Source organism: Wyeomyia smithii, chromosome 2, assembly GCF_029784165.1.
Source record: "Wyeomyia smithii strain HCP4-BCI-WySm-NY-G18 chromosome 2, ASM2978416v1, whole genome shotgun sequence".
NCBI classification, from domain to species: domain Eukaryota; kingdom Metazoa; phylum Arthropoda; class Insecta; order Diptera; family Culicidae; genus Wyeomyia; species Wyeomyia smithii.
Genome location: NC_073695.1, coordinates 165,657,422 through 165,663,330, shown reverse-complemented (window position 1 = coordinate 165,663,330; position 5,909 = coordinate 165,657,422). Strand labels below are relative to the sequence as shown.

At 38.0% G+C, this 5,909-nt stretch overlaps 1 non-coding gene across 1 annotated transcript; it reads left to right on the top strand.

Moving 5' to 3' along the window:
• The first annotated feature begins 1,645 nt into the window (after window positions 1-1,645).
• Trnas-gga (transfer RNA serine (anticodon GGA)) lies at window positions 1,646-1,716 on the top strand. The gene has a single exon. It is a non-coding gene; the product is annotated as a tRNA-Ser (tRNA).
• The last annotated feature ends 4,193 nt before the right edge of the window (window positions 1,717-5,909 follow it).

The following is a 5,909-nucleotide window of genomic DNA, read 5'->3' as shown; positions in this document are numbered from 1 at the left end:
CTTCCAATCTCCGGTCAGATGTGTTCCCGTTACACCACCGCAGAACGTTAAAGACGTAGTTCTAGAATCGAGTTTTGTATCGCTTATCCAATTCTCGCACTTCGTACATTTACTCAGTAGAGACTATTATTTATAGCTGGCTATTGTTTCAACACCCTCAGTGGAAGTTGGAATGACTTCTCAGTGTGAGAGATAGAAACGTGCCAGTAAGTTGCCATCTCTACCAGCAGCAACATCGACTTGCGTCACAAACATTTTTACTTTTCTTTTTTCGACTCTAAGCAAAGTCATGCTATTTTTTAATTTTAATTTAAGGAGTAAATGTAGTAATGAAGATAGAAAATTAAACTAACTGAAAATATGATTGTAGAAACTACGAAAAATATAGTTCAGCAGGTGGGACTCGAACCCACAACTTCCAATCTCCGGTCAGATGTGTTCCCGTTACACCACCGCAGAACGTTAAAGACGTAGTTCTAGAATCGAGTTTTGTATCGCTTATCCAATTCTCGCACTTCGTACATTTACTCAGTAGAGACTATTATTTATAGCTGGCTATTGTTTCAACACCCTCAGTGGAAGTTGGAATGACTTCTCAGTGTGAGAGATAGAAACGTGCCAGTAAGTTGCCATCTCTACCAGCAGCAACATCGACTTGCGTCACAAACATTTTTACTTTTCTTTTTTCGACTCTAAGCAAAGTCATGCTATTTTTTAATTTTAATTTAAGGAGTAAATGTAGTAATGAAGATAGAAAATTAAACTAACTGAAAATATGATTGTAGAAACTACGAAAAATATAGTTCAGCAGGTGGGACTCGAACCCACAACTTCCAATCTCCGGTCAGATGTGTTCCCGTTACACCACCGCAGAACGTTAAAGACGTAGTTCTAGAATCGAGTTTTGTATCGCTTATCCAATTCTCGCACTTCGTACATTTACTCAGTAGAGACTATTATTTATAGCTGGCTATTGTTTCAACACCCTCAGTGGAAGTTGGAATGACTTCTCAGTGTGAGAGATAGAAACGTGCCAGTAAGTTGCCATCTCTACCAGCAGCAACATCGACTTGCGTCACAAACATTTTTACTTTTCTTTTTTCGACTCTAAGCAAAGTCATGCTATTTTTTAATTTTAATTTAAGGAGTAAATGTAGTAATGAAGATAGAAAATTAAACTAACTGAAAATATGATTGTAGAAACTACGAAAAATATAGTTCAGCAGGTGGGACTCGAACCCACAACTTCCAATCTCCGGTCAGATGTGTTCCCGTTACACCACCGCAGAACGTTAAAGACGTAGTTCTAGAATCGAGTTTTGTATCGCTTATCCAATTCTCGCACTTCGTACATTTACTCAGTAGAGACTATTATTTATAGCTGGCTATTGTTTCAACACCCTCAGTGGAAGTTGGAATGACTTCTCAGTGTGAGAGATAGAAACGTGCCAGTAAGTTGCTGCTGGTAGAGATGGCAACTTACTGGCACGTTTCTATCTCTCACACTGAGAAGTCATTCCAACTTCCACTGAGGGTGTTGAAACAATAGCCAGCTATAAATAATAGTCTCTACTGAGTAAATGTACGAAGTGCGAGAATTGGATAAGCGATACAAAACTCGATTCTAGAACTACGTCTTTAACGTTCTGCGGTGGTGTAACGGGAACACATCTGACCGGAGATTAGAAGTTGTGGGTTCGAGTCCCACCTGCTGAACTATATTTTTCGTAGTTTCTACAATCATATTTTCAGTTAGTTTAATTTTCTATCTTCATTACTACATTTACTCCTTAAATTAAAATTAAAAAATAGCATGACTTTGCTTAGAGTCGAGAAAAGAAAAGTAAAAATGTTTGTGACGCAAGTCGATGTTGCTGCTGGTAGAGATGGCAACTTACTGGCACGTTTCTATCTCTCACACTGAGAAGTCATTCCAACTTCCACTGAGGGTGTTGAAACAATAGCCAGCTATAAATAATAGTCTCTACTGAGTAAATGTACGAAGTGCGAGAATTGGATAAGCGATACAAAACTCGATTCTAGAACTACGTCTTTAACGTTCTGCGGTGGTGTAACGGGAACACATCTGACCGGAGATTGGAAGTTGTGGGTTCGAGTCCCACCTGCTGAACTATATTTTTCGTAGTTTCTACAATCATATTTTCAGTTAGTTTAATTTTCTATCTTCATTACTACATTTACTCCTTAAATTAAAATTAAAAAATAGCATGACTTTGCTTAGAGTCGAAAAAAGAAAAGTAAAAATGTTTGTGACGCAAGTCGATGTTGCTGCTGGTAGAGATGGCAACTTACTGGCACGTTTCTATCTCTCACACTGAGAAGTCATTCCAACTTCCACTGAGGGTGTTGAAACAATAGCCAGCTATAAATAATAGTCTCTACTGAGTAAATGTACGAAGTGCGAGAATTGGATAAGCGATACAAAACTCGATTCTAGAACTACGTCTTTAACGTTCTGCGGTGGTGTAACGGGAACACATCTGACCGGAGATTGGAAGTTGTGGGTTCGAGTCCCACCTGCTGAACTATATTTTTCGTAGTTTCTACAATCATATTTTCAGTTAGTTTAATTTTCTATCTTCATTACTACATTTACTCCTTAAATTAAAATTAAAAAATAGCATGACTTTGCTTAGAGTCGAAAAAAGAAAAGTAAAAATGTTTGTGACGCAAGTCGATGTTGCTGCTGGTAGAGATGGCAACTTACTGGCACGTTTCTATCTCTCACACTGAGAAGTCATTCCAACTTCCACTGAGGGTGTTGAAACAATAGCCAGCTATAAATAATAGTCTCTACTGAGTAAATTTACGAAGTGCGAGAATTGGATAAGCGATACAAAACTCGATTCTAGAACTACGTCTTTAACGTTCTGCGGTGGTGTAACGGGAACACATCTGACCGGAGATTGGAAGTTGTGGGTTCGAGTCCCACCTGCTGAACTATATTTTTCGTAGTTTCTACAATCATATTTTCAGTTAGTTTAATTTTCTATCTTCATTACTACATTTACTCCTTAAATTAAAATTAAAAAATAGCATGACTTTGCTTAGAGTCGAAAAAAGAAAAGTAAAAATGTTTGTGACGCAAGTCGATGTTGCTGCTGGTAGAGATGGCAACTTACTGGCACGTTTCTATCTCTCACACTGAGAAGTCATTCCAACTTCCACTGAGGGTGTTGAAACAATAGCCAGCTATAAATAATAGTCTCTACTGAGTAAATGTACGAAGTGCGAGAATTGGATAAGCGATACAAAACTCGATTCTAGAACTACGTCTTTAACGTTCTGCGGTGGTGTAACGGGAACACATCTGACCGGAGATTGGAAGTTGTGGGTTCGAGTCCCACCTGCTGAACTATATTTTTCGTAGTTTCTACAATCATATTTTCAGTTAGTTTAATTTTCTATCTTCATTACTACATTTACTCCTTAAATTAAAATTAAAAAATAGCATGACTTTGCTTAGAGTCGAAAAAAGAAAAGTAAAAATGTTTGTGACGCAAGTCGATGTTGCTGCTGGTAGAGATGGCAACTTACTGGCACGTTTCTATCTCTCACACTGAGAAGTCATTCCAACTTCCACTGAGGGTGTTGAAACAATAGCCAGCTATAAATAATAGTCTCTACTGAGTAAATGTACGAAGTGCGAGAATTGGATAAGCGATACAAAACTCGATTCTAGAACTACGTCTTTAACGTTCTGCGGTGGTGTAACGGGAACACATCTGACCGGAGATTGGAAGTTGTGGGTTCGAGTCCCACCTGCTGAACTATATTTTTCGTAGTTTCTACAATCATATTTTCAGTTAGTTTAATTTTCTATCTTCATTACTACATTTACTCCTTAAATTAAAATTAAAAAATAGCATGACTTTGCTTAGAGTCGAAAAAAGAAAAGTAAAAATGTTTGTGACGCAAGTCGATGTTGCTGCTGGTAGAGATGGCAACTTACTGGCACGTTTCTATCTCTCACACTGAGAAGTCATTCCAACTTCCACTGAGGGTGTTGAAACAATAGCCAGCTATAAATAATAGTCTCTACTGAGTAAATGTACGAAGTGCGAGAATTGGATAAGCGATACAAAACTCGATTCTAGAACTACGTCTTTAACGTTCTGCGGTGGTGTAACGGGAACACATCTGACCGGAGATTGGAAGTTGTGGGTTCGAGTCCCACCTGCTGAACTATATTTTTCGTAGTTTCTACAATCATATTTTCAGTTAGTTTAATTTTCTATCTTCATTACTACATTTACTCCTTAAATTAAAATTAAAAAATAGCATGACTTTGCTTAGAGTCGAAAAAAGAAAAGCAAAAATGTTTGTGACGCAAGTCGATGTTGCTGCTGGTAGAGATGGCAACTTACTGGCACGTTTCTATCTCTCACACTGAGAAGTCATTCCAACTTCCACTGAGGGTGTTGAAACAATAGCCAGCTATAAATAATAGTCTCTACTGAGTAAATGTACGAAGTGCGAGAATTGGATAAGCGATACAAAACTCGATTCTAGAACTACGTCTTTAACGTTCTGCGGTGGTGTAACGGGAACACATCTGACCGGAGATTGGAAGTTGTGGGTTCGAGTCCCACCTGCTGAACTATATTTTTCGTAGTTTCTACAATCATATTTTCAGTTAGTTTAATTTTCTATCTTCATTACTACATTTACTCCTTAAATTAAAATTAAAAAATAGCATGACTTTGCTTAGAGTCGAAAAAAGAAAAGTAAAAATGTTTGTGACGCAAGTCGATGTTGCTGCTGGTAGAGATGGCAACTTACTGGCACGTTTCTATCTCTCACACTGAGAAGTCATTCCAACTTCCACTGAGGGTGTTGAAACAATAGCCAGCTATAAATAATAGTCTCTACTAAGTAAATGTACGAAGTGCGAGAATTGGATAAGCGATACAAAACTCGATTCTAGAACTACGTCTTTAACGTTCTGCGGTGGTGTAACGGGAACACATCTGACCGGAGATTGGAAGTTGTGGGTTCGAGTCCCACCTGCTGAACTATATTTTTCGTAGTTTCTACAATCATATTTTCAGTTAGTTTAATTTTCTATCTTCATTACTACATTTACTCCTTAAATTAAAATTAAAAAATAGCATGACTTTGCTTAGAGTCGAAAAAAGAAAAGCAAAAATGTTTGTGACGCAAGTCGATGTTGCTGCTGGTAGAGATGGCAACTTACTGGCACGTTTCTATCTCTCACACTGAGAAGTCATTCCAACTTCCACTGAGGGTGTTGAAACAATAGCCAGCTATAAATAATAGTCTCTACTGAGTAAATGTACGAAGTGCGAGAATTGGATAAGCGATACAAAACTCGATTCTAGAACTACGTCTTTAACGTTCTGCGGTGGTGTAACGGGAACACATCTGACCGGAGATTGGAAGTTGTGGGTTCGAGTCCCACCTGCTGAACTATATTTTTCGTAGTTTCTACAATCATATTTTCAGTTAGTTTAATTTTCTATCTTCATTACTACATTTACTCCTTAAATTAAAATTAAAAAATAGCATGACTTTGCTTAGAGTCGAAAAAAGAAAAGCAAAAATGTTTGTGACGCAAGTCGATGTTGCTGCTGGTAGAGATGGCAACTTACTGGCACGTTTCTATCTCTCACACTGAGAAGTCATTCCAACTTCCACTGAGGGTGTTGAAACAATAGCCAGCTATAAATAATAGTCTCTACTGAGTAAATGTACGAAGTGCGAGAATTGGATAAGCGATACAAAACTCGATTCTAGAACTACGTCTTTAACGTTCTGCGGTGGTGTAACGGGAACACATCTGACCGGAGATTGGAAGTTGTGGGTTCGAGTCCCACCTGCTGAACTATATTTTTCGTAGTTTCTACAATCATATTTTCAGTTAGTTT